The sequence below is a fragment of the Hordeum vulgare genome, chromosome 3H, assembly GCF_904849725.1.
Source record: "Hordeum vulgare subsp. vulgare chromosome 3H, MorexV3_pseudomolecules_assembly, whole genome shotgun sequence".
Classification (NCBI taxonomy): domain Eukaryota; kingdom Viridiplantae; phylum Streptophyta; class Magnoliopsida; order Poales; family Poaceae; genus Hordeum; species Hordeum vulgare.
The window spans coordinates 277,244,148-277,261,957 of NC_058520.1; the positions used below are offsets into that span (position 1 = coordinate 277,244,148).

At 44.2% G+C, this 17,810-nt stretch overlaps 1 pseudogene; it reads right to left on the bottom strand.

The window, feature by feature from the left end:
* Nucleotides 1-389: 389 nt before the first annotated feature.
* On the bottom strand, nucleotides 390-11,610 carry LOC123441693 (annotated as a pseudogene).
* Between the last annotated feature and the right edge of the window lie 6,200 nt (nucleotides 11,611-17,810).

Genomic DNA, 17,810 nt, shown 5'->3' on the forward strand with positions numbered 1-17,810 from the left:
ATTCTACACCTCCCACGGATTGATAAACCTTAGATCATCCACTTGAGGGAAAATTGCTACTATCCTACAAAACTCTGCGTTTGGAGGACCAACACGAGTCTACAAGAATAAAGTTGTGTAGTAGACATCACCCGCTTAGGGGGAAAGTGTGACCCCATCCCAGCAACATATTCCTAGAACGGATGTTCAAGTCATCGGTAGTATGGCAAGACGAGATGGTCCGCACAAGAGCCGATGGTGAAAAGCATGTTGAAAGTGCGTTATATCGACTAGAGGGGGGTGAATAGGATATTTTTAGAATTTCATCACTGAGGAAATACCTTTTGAGGAAATTCCTCACTAATGACTAACTTACAGCGGAAACAGTAAAGGATCAGACGTGCAAACGTTCACAAGCGCAGTATTTCGGAGTAAAGAATCTGAAAACAGATTGCACAGTGAGCAGGCACGCAGAATACAGATGAGGATTAACTAACGTGAAGAATTTGGGGTTGAGGAAAGTCTTGAGCAAATTCTTCAAACAGTCACAGAGAAAGTCATCAACACATAATATAGGGAAAGTAAAGAGTTGAGGAATTAGAACCCGTTTCTCAGTAAAGACAGGCGTTGATGACCCAGTTCCAACTGTTGTGACAGTTGTACATCTGGTTTGGAGTGGCTTGGTATTGAAACGAAAGGACACCCAGTCCCGGGACACACAGTCCCTACCGTATTCTCCTTGAGCTAAGGACACACAGTCCTCGCCCAACACTCGCGGTAAGTCTTCAGGGCAGACTTCCAAACCCTCACAAACTTGGTCACTTGACGATCCACAATTAACTGCTGGAACGTTCTAGACCATGATGCCTAACCGTTTGGAGGATGCACAGTCCTCAAAGGTAACAGGCTTCAGTCCCACATAGGAACAACTTCTTCAGTGATGCTCAATCACTAGGTTTGGTTTGTGGTTTCGGTGGATGGTGTATTTCCTCACTGATGAATTACTCTCGAAGACTCTGAGGAATTTGGGTTGCTCTTATGACAAGTGTCAGTTTCTAACGGAGCAGCCAACCAGCTAGTGGTCGTGGGGTGTGGCTATTTATAGCCTGGGAGCATCCCGACATGATTTGACACTACTGCCCTTAAATAATATGACCGTTGGAGTGGATAAGACCAGTGACTTGGCGTGGTTATCGAAACAGTCGGAACCATCAACTGTGAGAGTCCTCATGTCACTCATATTCCTCACTTGAGGCTTTTGGTAGGATTAGGCTTGGGTTGAGCATCATGAGGAAATTCATTCCATAGTGTAACTTCAACCCCCTTTAACAGTACGGTGTTCCTATTACTCAAATGCGAAGAAAGTAAAACAGAAAGTGTAAATCTTCATGCTTCAAATTCTTCAGAATGATTTTCTTCCGGAACCAGCGGACTTCTCAATATCAGTATCTTCATGAGGAATATCAATTTCATCGCAGATTCCTCACGATTCATTTCTTCAGCTTCAGACCAATTTCTTCAACTGAAGACGTATATTTTTAGGGGTTGATATTCTTCAAATATATCAAACGCCTCGATGACTTATAGATCCTGTGTATACTCACAAACACATTAGTTACTTAACCTATTAGTCTTCAAACCACCAAAATCACTAAGGGGCACTAGATGCACTTACAGTCTCCCCCTTTTTTGGTAGTTGATGACAATTAGGTTAAGTCCTCAATAGGAATAAAAAAATATGAAGTGTAAATACTCATTTGAGGAATTTGAAAACAAGATTCAGAGAGACTCCCCCTGAAGATGTGCATACCTTCAGGATTTTGCTTTTATAGCAAATGCACATTGATGATTTATATCATGGAGATCTCCCCCTGAGTCTTGTAAATCATGCATACATATAACATATCATATGAAGAAAATGAAGATGCATGATGACAAATGGTATCTGACGAATTCCAACATGCGCGCATTAAAACTTGAGGAATAAGCATGCGAAGAAAAACGTTCAAAAGCGTCAGAGTACCATCGGGCTTAATTTACAACTCATTACATAAAAACTTCAGAAGAGCCAAGAGTTTGTAACTTTAATATAGTTCATAAGCCCCAAAAATGTCCCGCTTGAAGAGTAACTCTCGAGTTTCTCCCCCTTTGTCATCAAGTGACAAAAAGGGACAAACTGAGGACTAACGCCCGTGAAGACTTCACTTCTTGGCGGTTGAGGAAGAGCCGTGATGCTTCTTGGGAGTAGTCTTCTTCCTTGGGCCGGTAGAAGTGTCGGGGTGTTCTTCATCAGATTCAGCTGTGCGGAATGAAGAAAAGGAGCTGTCTTCAAGGTCTGGCACTGGAATGGGCCTGAAATTCTTCCTGGGAGGCCACGACCATTCAAAGTCTCGCTCGATGTCCATTTCTTCAAGCTGAGTCTGAGTCTTCAGATGTGCAAGTGTAGCCCAGGTGCAATCGAAAACCTCATGCAGATAGTGATGGTTGAGCTTCACAGAGTTCTGTGTTTCAGTGAGGGTTTTCACAATGGCACCAAACTGGCGTTTGACCCATTTGTGGTTGCGATCCACCTTCTGGTGAAGACCGAGGAGGAGCTCTCTGGTATTCAGCACGCGAGGAGGAACGGGGCTTGCTGGACGAGTCTCAGTATCATCCCATGAAGAATAAGCTTCTAGCTCTCTGAACCGGCTATCAAGGGGCCTGCTGCCTTCTTCAATCACAGATTTTCCTTTTCCTTCAATGGGCTCGAAAGTCTTCTTGTTGACCCGGATAGGAGGCATATAGCCCATGTGGTTTTGGAAATCAGCGTGGAATTTGATGCATGTCCTTGACCTGATGAATCTCATGATCCACGGGGCATATATCTTGTGATCAAAGGGGCACATGGCATTGTCGGCCAAAGTCCTCAAGAAGAAATCATGGATATTGATAGGAATACCGTGAATGAGGTTGAAGAGGATATTCTTCATGAGGCCTACAACATCTTCTTCATCGTAATGGCCTTTGATCGGTGCGAGCACATTGCAGAGGATTCTGTAGACAGACTTGGGTGTGTACTTGAGCTCGTGGACGAGGAAGGTTGTTCTCGGAGATTTTCCTTCAGGCAAAGGCTTCATGAGGACTTCCATCATTCCATTTGGCAGCTCAGGCTCACCATAAAGTTTCACAGCCCCATCTGAGGGAATTGGTACGGGGCAGTTCTCTGAGGAGTTCAGTAGCAGGAGCCTTGTAGTGAGTGTTTTGTGACATCCAGTCAAACACCCAAGTGTTGATGTCTTCAGGGTTGCCAGATATGTGAAGAGTGGCATAGAACTGAAGAATAAGCTCGCTGTTCCAGTCAGATATGTCAGAGCACATTGGGAGCAAACCTGCATCATGGAGGACACTGAGGACTGGCTCGAGGCAAGGTATTGCTTTAAGCTCAACATGAGGAATATGCCTATGCTGGAATATCTTGTTTCGTCCACAGAGCACAGAGGCATAGTAGTTCATCTGAGTCCTTCTCGAAAACTTCAGATGCCTCATTTGAGGCTTGTCATAAGTGTTCTCTCCGATGAAGTACATGTGTTCTTCAAAGAAATTGTCTTTCTGAAACTTGGGACGCTTGGAGAATGGCTGACGCTGAACTGGCTAAAGATTTTGCTGAGGAATAGGGGGAGAGACAACAATTGTAGTCTCTGGGTTGAGCACAATGAATGCATTGTCTTGGGCGGGTGCATTTTCTTCAGCATTTTCCTCAGGGTGAGGAATTTCAGTAGCTAGTACTTCAGGCTGAGGAGATGGTGCTTGCTCTGGCTGAGCTTCAGGCTGAGGAATTTCTGCTTCTTTCTCAGTTGGAGGAGTTGGATCAGCCTGTTCCTCATCTTGAGGAGTGTGCTCAGGGTGTTGAATTTTGTCAGCTTGAGGATCTTCAGCTTGTTTTTCCTCAGCTGGCTTTGTGGCAGAGGCAGTTTCATCCGCTGGTGCAGCTGATGCTTGAACATTTTCTATCTCAGGAATGAGAGGTTGAGGACTGTCGTCTATCTGAATTTCCTCGTCAGTGTGTTCCTCAGGGGCGACATCCTTCATTTCCTCATCTGCCTTTGTAGCTGGGTCATCAATGACGACCATCTCATAGGAAGGAGCGACATTCAGGGGCACAGGGTCCAGAGGAGCAGTTTCTTCAATTTCTTTGAGGCACTTTGCCTCTGTTTCTTCTACTGCTGAGGACGCTTTTCTCTTCTAGGCTTCCTTTTCAGCAGCCCTTGTTTTCTTCACCTCTGATGCAGACGGAATTATCTTCTTCACCTTTGAAGCTTTTGGTGAAGGTGTTCTCTCTATAGTTTCTTTAGCTGGTATTGAGGAACCAGCTAGAATAGAGTCATCAGCCTGCTTTGATGAAGCAGCTGGAACAGGAGCAGTCTCATCAGTGGCAGCAAGTTCATCAGTTGAAGTTTCCATCATGATTTCTTCAATGGCCGGTTCATCAACACGTCGCTCTTGGTGTACTTCCTCAGCTTGAGGAGTTTCCTCCTAATGAGTTGGTGCTGGGGGTGCGGTTCTCTTGTTGTAGTCATCAACAGCACTTGTGGCCAGCTTGATGAAATTGCTCTTGAGGCTTTTGCAATCTGACAGCTTGGCATACTTGTCAGTCAATTTTTGTAGCTCTGCCTGTGTTGTCACCAGTGCATCAGGAGTCACTTTGAGGAGATTGTACCTGAGGAATTTCTCCTTTTTGATCTTTGCAACTTTTGCCTGCCTGGCCTACTTTTCTTTCCACTTAGCTTCATTGATGAAAGTGGTCACCATGTGACTGATGCCAGGCGGAAGCTTCAAGTCATCAATTGGAGTGTTTAGGTCCTCATACCAGATGTTGTTGTAGTCAAGGAGGACCTTGGGGTCCATGGCCAGAGGAATGGCACTGCCTGATGCTTGAGCTACTCTTTCTTGCTTGTTTCTGATGATAGCTTGCAGGGTTTCATCATCATATTCATCACTTCCCTATGATGCAGACGGGACTGTGATGATTTTGCTGGGGCTGGGCAGAGGTACACGTTCAGCAGTTACCAAAGTCTTCGCAGGAGGTGTTGAAGACTTTGTCTCTGAGCTGGTTGCAGCTGGGAGTGAGGAGCTGGAGCTGGCGGTCGTAGGCTTCACGACTTGCTTCTGTACTGGTCTCTCTTGAGGCTTTGGAGGTGGAGCTGAGGAGATTGGTACTGAGGGTTTTGGCACTGATGGTTTTGGTGTTGAAGGTTTTGGTAATGAGGGTTTTGGTGCTGAGGGTTTTGTGACAGAAGCCTGAGCAGACTTCTCTTGAGGCTTCGGAGCCCTTGGCTTTGATGGCACAGACTGCAATTGAGGAATTTCTGAGCCTGAGGTTTCTGCAGTTGAGGATTTAGCAGCACCGGAGGCAGCAGCTGAGGATTCATTAAATTTCCTCACTGCAGCTTCTGCCTGCTTCTTGAGCTTGGCCAGATGCTTTTCTTTCTCATCTGGATGGTCATCAACTGTCATGAGGCTTGAGGGATGTGCTACTTGATGATCCTCAAGTGGGGCCCTTCTGCCAGGAGGCTTCAAAGCGAATTTCTTCGCATATTTGGGAGTCACAAACCTGTACTCCTTCCATTCCTTCGCCCATCGGCGTTCAATCTTCTGCAGTCGTATCTTTCTCTTGGCCATTGTCTCATTTTCATCAGGCGTGCAATAGTCCAAGTAAATGTCCTCAGGGATATCAGCAGCTGTGTTTTGCTCAAGTTTCTTTCATCCTTTCTGTTTTCTGTGTTCCTCCATTTTCTTCAGTTGAGGATTTTGCTGATGATTTTGAACTCTTGAGGATTCTGATGAGCCTTGAAGAGTTTCTTCCAGAAACGCTGCAAATGAGTTAATGTGGTGAGAACCGAGAGATTCATCAGCTGACATGTGTGTACCTGTGAACAGACTATAGTTGCGAGGAATTTGGAGAGGTCATATGCATTCTCAGATTTGAGGAAAATGAAAAAGTTTGAAAGTTTGAGGAATATAACCAGCAATGAATTTGCCTAAGCATAATGTTCTTGGGTTCCAGAGTTGTACAGATCCGAAAATTCGCACAATTGAGGAATCTCGTGAAAATCTTAGATGCTTAGCATAGTTCATCAATGATTGTGGTGATAGGTAGTGTTTGAGGAATCATGTGCGCATCGTATCTTGAGGAAAAACAGATTTCACATAGAAGATGTAAAATTTCAGATCTAATCTGCTGTAAAAATGGGATATATTTACCCTGGAAGGTGCGCACGAAGAACACAGAAATTTGTGTTGGAGAGGCTCTTCGTTCGAGTGTCCAATGCACCCTAACTCAGCGACAGAGGACGTCTACGGCGGCGGCGGACGAAGATGGTCCGACTCCGATGTGGTTCCGACGACGGAGAAGTCGAGGCAGTGAAGCTCTTCCTCACCGGCGACGAGACTACCAGCGGTGGCGCTAGGGTTCGGTGGAGTGTGCTGTGGCAGGAGAGCGATGAGGCGAAGAAGAGGATGCCGAGGGGGATAAGGACATATTTATACACAAAAGTTACTGTTGGCGCGAGAATGTCGGACCAAATAGCCCCTGCCTCTACGTCTCCGCAGGACACGTGTAGCTCCCGTACGATGCGGTGGAGATAGTGGAGATCGTGGTTATCCGATCGTGAGAAGTGGGGGTTCAGTTACTCTGCCTTTAATGAAACAAATTTTGAATATTTGAGGATTTTCGTTACAAAATCATCAGCTGACAAGGATGCAATGAGGATTTTGAACAAAGTTTCAAGTAGAACGGATATGAAGAATTGAATAGACTCGATAAGTATAGCATAGAGGGAAAGTAGGGTCCGATCACATTCACTTAGCAGAAACATCAACTTGAAGAAATAGCATTAAGTGAATGCTGTTGAGGACTAGAAATCACAGTCTATCTAGTCAACTGAAAGTCATCAAGTGTTTTTGAAGATTTTGTAATAAATCATCACAATGAAGAACAGATGTTTTGAAGAAAAACACATTGTGAGGAAATAGAGCATTTGAAGAAAATCAACTTGAGGAATTTCACATTGGGCGGTGGCGTGACCCACCATATAAGAATGTTGATTACACACGCCGCGTACAATTGTCGTAGGGCCCTGAGAATCAATTTCTTCGTTAATTTCTTCACATTCAGATTGACATTCTTCATTAGTTGAAGAAAATCTATTCATCATGTGTTGCACATCTAAGTCATCAACTTTGCATAAATGTTAGGATGTGTGCATGTTTTTACAAAACATTTGAAGATATTTAGCTCACACTGCAACTTGCAAAACCTTTTCTCATCCAAGGGCTTAGTGAAGATATCTGCCAGTTGATCATCAGTCTTCACATGGTCGATGAGGATATTGCCCTTGAGGTCATGGTCCGGAAGAAAATGATGACGAATCTGGATGTGCTTGGTCTTCGAGTGTGGTACTGGGTTGTATGCAATCTTTATAGCACTCTCATTGTCACAGTAGAGAGGCACATTCTTCATGTTGATGTCGTAGTCCTTGAGGGTTTGCTTCATCCATAGCAATTGAGCACAGCAAGAACCAGCAGTAATGTACTCAGCTTCGGCAGTGGAGAGTGATACGCAGTTCTGCTTCTTTGAGGACCAGCAAACTAGTGATCTTCCGAGGAAATGGCATGTGCCAGAAGTTGACTTGCGATCCACACAGCCACCAGCATAGTCTGAATCAGAATACCCTACCAGATGAAGATTGGAGCCCTTGGGATACCATAATCCTAGTGTTGGTGTGTGAGCTAAGTATCGAAGAATATGTTTCACAGCCTTATGGTGTGATTCCTTCGGTTTTGCTTGAAAACGTGCACACATGCAAACACTAAGCATTATATCTGGCGTAGATGCACATAGATACAATAAAGAGCCAATCATAGAACGATATACCTGCTGATCGAAATCTTTACCATTTTCATCAGTGTCGAGGTGGCCGTTGGTAGGCATCGGAGTCTTGGCACCTCTGCATTCGTGCATGTCGAATTTCCTCAGAACATCCTTGAGGTATTTCTCCTGTGATATGAAAATTCCATTGCTTTGTTGATGAATTTGACGACCTAAGAATAATTGCAGCTCCCCCGTCATGGACATCTGGTATTCTTCACTCATCATGTAGGCAAATTCATCACTGTATCTTTTGTCAGTACAGCCAAATATGATATCATCGACATATATTTGACATACAAACAACTCATTGTCATAGGATTTTGTGAAAAGAGTTGGATCAAGTGAACCAGGTTTGAAGCCTTTCTTCATGAGGAATTCCTTCAATGTATCATACCATGCCCGAGGGGCTTGGTTGAGGCCGTACAGAGCCTTTTTGAGTCTGAAGACTTTGTCTGGATTCTTTGGTTCCTCAAAACCTGGGGGCTGAGCAACATATACTTCTTCCTCAAGCTTACCATTGAGGAATGCACTTTTCACATCCATTTGATATAAGGTGATGTTATGATGATTAGCATAAGCAAGTAGTATTCGAATAGGTTCAAGTCTAGCAACAGGTGCAAAAGTTTCATCGAAGTCTATTCCTTCAACCTGGGTGTAGCCTTCGGCTACAAGTCATGCCTTGTTCCTCACCACTTGACCGTCCTCATCTTTCTTGTTTCCGAAAATCCACTTGGTGCCTATGATGTTGTGCTTGCGAGGATCTGGTCGTTTGATGAGCTCCCATACATCATTCAGCTTGAATTGAACAAGTTCGTCTTGCATAGCTTGGATCCACTCCGGTTCCAGAAAAGCCTCAGCAACTTTTGAGGGTTCTGTGATGGATACAAAGGAAAAGTGCCCACAAAAGTTAACTAAGTGTGAAGCTTTTGAGCGAGTGAGAGGAACTGGCGCGTTGATGTCGTTCAGGATTTTGTCAAGTTCTACTTCGTTTGCAATCCTCGGATGAGCTAGTTGAGGATTTTGTCTGGGCTGAGGAACTGGTGCTGGTGCAATTTCCTCAGGAGCATCTTCTTGGTTTTATCAGCGATGGGAATCGTTTCTTCACCAATTTCCTCAGTGGGGACAATGTCTTCAGTAGGCTTAAGCTTTATTGCTTCCCCAGGAGACAGCTTATCTGGATCAGAAGGCAATTGCTCTCTTTGCGAGCCATTAGTTTCATCGAACCGCACATCTACAGTCTCAAGAACTTTGTTGTGATAGTTGTTGAAGACTCTGTAAGTGTGCGAGTCCTTTCCATAACCGAGCATAAAACCTTCATGTGCCTTAGGTGCAAATTTTGAGTTATGGTGAGGATCTCTAATCCAACATTTTGCACCGAAGACTTTGAAATAACTTACATTGGGTTTCTTGTCAGTGAGGAGTTCATATGAGGTTTTCTTGAGGAATTTGTGAATATATACCGTGTTGATGATATGGCATGCAGTGTTGATTGCTTCAGGACAAAAGCGACGAGGAGTCTGATATTCTTCAAGCATAGTTCTAGCCATTTCAACCAGAGTCATGTTCTTCCTTTCGACGACACCATTCTTCTGAGGAGTGTAAGGAGCAGACAATTTGTGAGTAATACCAAGTTCATCAAGATAATCATCAAGACAAGTGTTTTTGAACTCGGTTCCATTATCACCCCTGATATGTTTGATCTTGATGCCAAAGTTCGTCGAGGCCCTTGAAGAAAATCGTTTGAAGATTTCCTGCACTTCAGTTTTATACACTATGATATGCACCGAGGTATATCTGGAATAATCATCAACTATGACGAAGCCATATAAAGATGCTGCATTGGTTAGTGTGGCATAGTGAGTAGGTCCAAATAAATCCATATGAAGCAATTAGAATGGACGTGTAGTGGTCATGATGGTTTTAGAGGGATGCTTGGATCTGGTCATTTTCCCAGATTCACAAGCACGGCAGAGATGATCCTTGAGGAATTTGATTGATTCGATGCCGATGACATGCTTCTTCTTCGCGAGCGTGTGCAAATTCCTCGTGCCTACATGACCTAGTTTTCGGTGCCAAAGCCATCCTTCTGAGGTTTTTGCTAGTAAGGAAGTGGTTGGTTGAGGACCTGTAGAGAAATCAACAATGTACAAATCCCCTCTTCTTACACCTTCGAAGACTTTGGATCTGTCAGATTCCATGATGACTACACATCTATACCTACCAAAGATAACAATCATATCAAGATCACAAAGCATCGAGACTGACATAAGGTTAAAACAAAGGGATTCAACAAGCATCACTTTGTCCATATGCCTATCCTTGGAAATAGCCACTTTGCCAAGTCCCAGTACCTTGCTTTTACCTTTGTCAGCATATGTGATTTGCTTCAGAGGTGATGGAGTTAGTGGCATATTCATCAGTAAGCTTTTATCACCAGTCATGTGATGTGTGCAGCCACTATCAAGAACCCACTCAGTATTCTTGGGTTTGTCATCCTGCACATGAATTAGTACAACTTACCATCTCATATGCTTCAGATTTGAAGAATATGATACTAATTTCATCAGATCAGTAATTTCATCATAACAGAAATGTAAGGACGTGTGAAATATTTCTATTTCATCAATCATTAGCTTGCGTCCTATCAAGCATTTCCTCAGGTCTCCAGCAAATTCTTCAGATGATGATTTTCATCTGGAGACCTGACCTGCAGAAGTGATTAGTTTGATTTCTTCACCACCCACATCTGAAGGGGTGGCAAAGCGTTCATCATCCTGCGAGCACCATACGAGAAAGGTGGCATTGAAGCCAATGCACTTCGCTTAATAGTAGGGGGATTAAAGTACTCATATGAATATGAAGAGAACTGGTTTGAGGATTTATGAACATAATGATTTGAGGAGTAACGCTCATAATCATATTCCTTGTAGTTTCCGTGCATGTTAGACGCATAAGCACGGGTACGAGCATAGTTTTGACCAGTTGAGGATTTTGATCGTCTTGAAGACTTTGGTCCTCCTGAGGAATTTGATCTGGGGTTCAGATTCTTCAGTGGTGGTGTCATGAGGACATTCACCTGAAGATTTTCAAGACAGCTTTTGGGAACCCAGATTTTCCTCACAGGAGGGCCATTCCTGCAGATATCTAGCAAATACTTCACCAGATTGATTTTTGAACAGTTTATAGTTGGAATCAATTGACTCATCCAAGGAATAGGATAATTCACATGAAAAGCCAGTTAGATTAGATGGATCAAAAGGAGGCACAGTAGCAGCAACCCATGAGGTTTTGGGATACTGCTCAGGTTTCCAACAAGATCCATCAGCATTTAATTTCCTCTCAAAGGCAATTCCTTCTTTCCTCGGGTTCCTGTTCAAGACCTGCTTTTTGAGCACATCACAAAGGGTTTGATGTCCTTTGAGGCTTTTGTACATGCCTGTTACGTACAATTCCTTCAACCCTGCATTTTCATCAGTAACATTTGTGTTTTCCTCAAGTGAGGAAATAGACACAACAGGTGGAGATGAAGAATTTGTAGCAACGGTAGTATTTGAAGATTCTGGTGAGGAATTAGCAGTTTCACGTTCAATGCATTGAAGACATCGAGGAATAAATTCAACTTGACTAGCGCTGATCTGTTGAGCTAGTAATGAATCATTTTCCATACGAAGATCATCATGAGACATCCTCAACTTCTCAAGATCAAGCTTCCTTTGAAGAAATTCATAGGAAAGCTTCTCATGATCAGTGAGGAGTGTATCATAACGATCCTGAAGATTATCAAATCTAGACCGAAGACTTTTCATGTCATCAGTGAGGATCTGGGTAAGGTTCATTTCATCATTCAACAGATCATCACTTTTGTCTAGCAGTTTCTGAAGCTTTTCCAGAGCAGTTTGTTGTTTAGTGGCAATGATAGCAAGTTTACTGTAACTGGGTTTCTTATAGTCATCAGGTTCACATTCACTTGAATCAGAGGTGGAGGCATTATTTGGTACCTTCGAACCCTTTGCCATGAAGCAATAGGTTGGAGCGAAGTCATCAGCATAGTCATCAGTCTGGATGGTGCAATGATTTTCTTCAAGATTGAAGATTGACTTGCTGACGAAAGTGGTTGCTAGTGCAAGACTAGCCTGTCCAGATTCTGAGTCTTCTTCAGAACCTTCTTCTTCATCACCTTCCTCTGATTCTGCCTCGTAGTCCATTTCCTTGCCAATATGTGCCCGAGCCTTTCTGAAACTAGTCTTCTTGTGTGATGAGGGCTTTGAAGATGAGGATTTTGAAGATTTCTTCTTCTTCTTCGAGTCATCAGAACTGTCATCCTTGTATTTCTTCTTCTTTGATTCCTTTCCCCAACGGGGACAATCAGCAATGTAATGACCAGATTTCTTGCCCTTGTGACAGGTTCGTTTCTTGTAGTCCTCAGATGAAGATTCTTATTTCCTCATGTCTCTTCTTGAAGATTTACCGAACTGGGCATGTCGTGTAAATCTCTGGAATTTCCTCACGAGCATTGCAAGCTCCTGTCCAAATTCTTCAGGGTCACAAATGTTATCATCTGTGTCTTCTTCTTCAGATGAGGAAATTTCTCTAGCCTTCAGTGCACGTGGTTTGGAATAGCTTTGTCCATATAGATCTCTCTTTTCTTCTAGCTGGAATTCATGAGTATTTAGCCCTTCAAGTATATCAGCTGGATCCAGAATCTTGTAGTCTGGTCTTTCTTGAATCATCAGAGTTAAGTGTCAAATGAAGAATCCAAAGATCTCAGCAGTTTCTTCGCAACTTTGTGATCAGTGATGTCTCGAGCTCCCAGTGCTTGCAGTTCATTTGATATGTTAGTGAGGCGATCAAAGGTGTCTTGGCAGCTTTCATTGTCATGTCTCTTGAAGCGATTGAAGAGATTGCGAAGAATATCAACACGAGAGTCTCGCTGGGTTGATACTCCTTCATTTACCTTGTGCAGTCTCTCCCAGATAAGTGTTGCAGAGCCCAAAGCACTTACTCTTCCAAACTGGCCTGGGATCAGATGGCCACCGATGATGTTCTTCGCTTGAGAATCGAGTTGCTTGAATTTCTTCACATCAGCCGCAGTGACACTGGCAGAGATGATGGGGACGCCATTTTCCACAATATACCAGAGATCATTATCAATAGCTTGAAGATGCATTTGCATTTTGTTCTGCCAGAAGGGAAAGTTCTTTCCTTCGTAGGTAGGACATGCTGCAGTCACCTTAAACATGCCTGCAGTCGACATAACTAAAACTCGAGGTGGTTAAACCAAAATCACACAGAACAAGGGAGTACCTTGCTCTGATACCAATTGAAAGTGCGTTATATCGACTAGAGGGGGGTGAATAGGAGATTTTTAGAATTTCATCACTGAGGAAATACCTTTTGAGGAAATTCCTCACCGATGACTAACTTATAGCGGAAACAGTAAAGGATCAGACGTGCAAACGTTCACAACCGCAGTATTTCAGAGTAAAGAATGTGAAAACAGATTGCAAAGTGAGCAGGCACGCAGAATATAGATGAGGATTAACTAACGTGAAGAATTTGGGGTTGAGGAAAGTCTTCAGCAAATTCTTCAAACAGTCATAGAGAAAGTCATCAACACATAATATAGGGAAAGTAAAGAGTTGAGGAATTAGAACCCGTTTCTCAGTGAAGAAAGTCGTTGATGACCCAGTTCCAACTGTTGTGACAGTTGTACATCTGGTTTGGAGCGGCTTGGTATTGAAACCAAAGGACACCCAGTCCCGGGACACACAGTCCCTACCGTATTCTCTTTGAGCTAAGGACACATAGTCCTCGCCCAACACTCGTGGTAAGTCTTCAGGGCAGACTTCCAAAGCCTCACAAACTTGGTCACTCGACGATCCACAATTAACTGCTGGAACGTTCTAGACCATGATGCCTAACCGTCTGGAGGATGCACAGTCCTCAAAGGTAACAGGCTTCAGTCCCACACAGGAACAACTTCTTCAGTGATGCTCAATCACTAGGTTTGGTTTGTGGTTTCGGTGGATGGTGTATTTCCTCACTGATGAATTACTCTCGAAGACTCTGAGGAATTTGGGTTGCTCTTATGACAAGTGTCAGTTTCTAACGGAGCAACCAACCAGCTAGTGGTTGTGGGGGTGGCTATTTATAGCCTGGGAGCATCCCGACATGATTTGACACTAATGCCCTTAAATAATATGACCGTTGGAGTGGATAAGACCAGTGACTTGGCGTGGTTATCGAAACAGTCGGAACCCTCAACTATGAGAGTCCTCATGTCACTCATATTCCTCACTTGAGGCTTTTGGTAGGATTAGGCTTGGGTTGAGCATCATGAGGAAATTCATTCCATAGTGTAACTTCGACCCCCTTTAATAGTACGGTGTTCCTATTACTCAAATGCGAAGAAAGTAAAACAGAAAGTGTAAATCTTCATGATTCAAATTCTTCAGAATGATTTTCTTCAGGAACCACCGGACTTCTCAATATCAATATCTTCATGAGGAATATCAATTTCATCGCAGATTCCTCGCGATTCATTTCTTCAGCTTCAGACCAATTTCTTCAACTAAATACTTATATTTTTAGGGGTCGATATTCTTCAAATATATCAAACTCCTCAATGACTTATAGATGATGTGTATACTCACAAACACATTAGTTACTTAACCTATAAGTCTTCAAACCACCAACATCACTAAGGGGCACTAGATGCACTTACACATGTGGTACCCCCAACAAGCGAGCATGACGGTCAAGTCATCAATGGATCTTCAATTTAAGAAACGCCCTAGGCCCATGAGTTCATGGCCATAATCGTGCCATGGACCGAACCTTCCTTGTTTATCTACTACGCAAGGAAATCCCAAACGACCACACACAGGTGCAACGTATCATCCGCCGATCAAAGGCTTACAAGGTCCACGAGGGTGAGCTATATAAAAATAGCACCACAAGAGTATTCCGGCGGTTTATATCCGAGGAGGAGGGAAGTCAGGTTTCGGCCGAGGTACACGCAAGTATGTGCGGTCACTAAGCAGCAGCCCGGGCCCTGGTCAACAAGGATTTTTGAGTTGGTTTCTTCTAGTTCACATGGCCCGAGAGAACACTCAAGCGCTCGTTCAGGGTTGTACGGGGTGTCAACTTTTTGCAAACTAATGCCACTTGCCCCCAACATCTATTCGGACAATTCCGATCACAAGTCCCGTCGCGGTTTGGGGTTTGGATATGGTCGACCCACTTAAAGGGGGGACTAAGAAAAAGAAAGACCTCCTTGTTATGGATGACACATTCACCAAATGGATTGAAGCAAAGTTGGTCAGCTCTGCCAAGGCTAAGCCCGTAATCGACTTTATCTCCGGTATCATACACAGTTATGGTGTTCCGCATAGCATAATATTAGACAATGGATCCGATTTCACCGCCCGGGAGGTAAAAGATTGGTGTGCAAACTTGGTTATAAAGCTCGACTATCCTTCCGTATACCACCCGTAGACCAACGGACAAGTTGAAAGACCCAACGGGCTTATTATGAGATGTATTCGTTACTCCTCGCGGGATCTAGACTGGCCCCACATATCAATACTAGTCTTCTCTACGCACTTTGTGCTCACTCAAGCGCACTCGGGAACAACTTCCCGGTCGAACACCCATCCTAGAACTACTCCAAGCCAAGCACGCTTAACCTAGGAGTTATGTCCGAATGGGGTCCCTGAAAAGAAGAAATTCCTTATTGATATGAGTAGTCTATCATCCCTAATAAGCCAGTCTATTCCTAATAAGCTAGGCTATCACATATACCACCACTCAGAGGCCACCACTCAGAGGAACCGACGTCCTCGTCGGGCCGTAGGAGCGTTCCCTCTTGGCACAAACGTCTATGCATCCAGTCTAGTACATGTGCCATGCGTGTGCCATGACGGGTCACAAACATCATGAACAACATGACTGCGCACCTGTCCGCAAACATCCGTGTAACCGTGAGGGTCGGCTCTGATACCAACTTGTAACGCCCCAGACACATCAGCTGACATTCGTTACTCCCGGCGGGATCTAGACTGGCTCCACATATCAATACTAGTCTTTTTTACGCACTTTGTCCTCACTCATGCGCACCCGGGAACAACTTCCAGGTCGGTCACCCATCCTAGAACTGCTCCAAGCCGAGCACGCTTAACCTGGGAGTTCTATCCAAATGGGATCCCCGAAAAGAACGAATTACTTATTGATATGAGTAGTCTATCACCCCTAATAAGCCAGACTATCACAGAGCTCAACTCCATGCTATGGGGCCTGCACACCACCCCGAATCATTCCACAGGGTACACCCCCTTTTTATGGTGTACGGGGCTGAAGCAGTCCTCCCCTCCGACATTATACATGAGGCACCTCGGGTGTGTATGTACGAGGAAAAAGAAGCCGAGTTAGATCGGCAGGACGACTTAGATGCACTAGAAGGCAAGCGCGACATAGCTCTGGCCTGATCTGCTTTCTATCAACAACAAGCTTAGTGCTATCAGAGCACGGAAGTTTGGGCAAAGGCATACAACATGGGACAATTCGTCCTACGACTCCCCGCGAAGCACAAGCATAAACTTCATCCAAAATGGGAGGGCCCTTTTATAATAGATGAAATCTTATCACGAGGAGCTTATCGCCTGCACAACTCCGAAGACAACCGCCTCGAGCCAAACCCATGGAATGCAGCTCCCCTTCCGCGTTTTTACGGCTAAACCACTGTCATCATCCCTTCTCCATCACTCCCTTTTTCCCGTTTCACCCACATTTCTATATTTCCTCTGTACGGCTCATTAGTTGTTCCCGGGGTATGTTCGGCTTAACTGGACGTCCTCGAGCATTTATTAAGGTATCCGTGTTAAACGAAATGATCAAGTAGTACCTCGGGCTTCCTCAAGAAGTTGTTTAATATATTTGTCATACCTACTTGTTCATGTATACATATTGACTTAAAGCATCGACTCTTGCCTTTTTATGCATCAATTGGACTTAATATTTTAGCAATGTTGGGTTGCCTTGCTCTTGTGCTTACTCTCTACGTTCCTGATATATTCGGCTAGAGGGGCACCCCTGCGATTGTTACGACTGGTTCACCCGGATACGTACCTCACTTGGTAAAGCCAAAAGTTAGCGTTTCTTGAGATACACCTTGATCAGTTGGGACGATGCCCATCTACTCGGGAATTTCGCATCATACAACTGCTGGCCGTGTTGTGTGGAGAAATAGCCATACCGACTACAAACTATGCAACAACCTCGAAAATGGAACCCATTAAGGTACTATTTTTTCCGAAAGATGTTTCTTACGTCTCGTCATAATATAACATAATCCACCCGTATATTTTTTGTCTGTTAGTACCACATGGCCGGATTGCCTAGTTATCGGAAACTAATTGCTACCTTTGTAGGATACAAAGTACGAAACACTGCTTAGTGGATAACAGGGGAGGTAGAAGCCTATTTGGCCTCGCTGGTCTAACCCGGGCCAGGTGCTCGGGATCCAGACGAGTAAAGCGGGTCTTCACCATACCCCATGCCTCCCGAGTTCCTTCTCAGCAGGTAGAGGTCTTCCACAATTCAAGCGACTTCACGCTCCTGTAGAACGCTCGACAAGCTTGGCCATCCCTGTCGGATGGTTTTGGTTCGGCCATAAAGCTCGGACCATACTGGGCATAGCCTTCCAAGCCCGCTCATGCATAATAGAAAATTCCTTCAACAAGTCCCCCCCAAAGGAAGTGGAGATCTCTTCAGGATGCCCAGTCAGTAGACCTAATCCAATGGAAGTGCACATTTTTTGGATCATCACAATGGATCGGTTACAAGTCAAAGCTTCACTTACATAATATGCCGCCTTTCAATCTATGGTTCTCTTCTCGAGTTTGTCCCAATTGAGTCTTCAAAC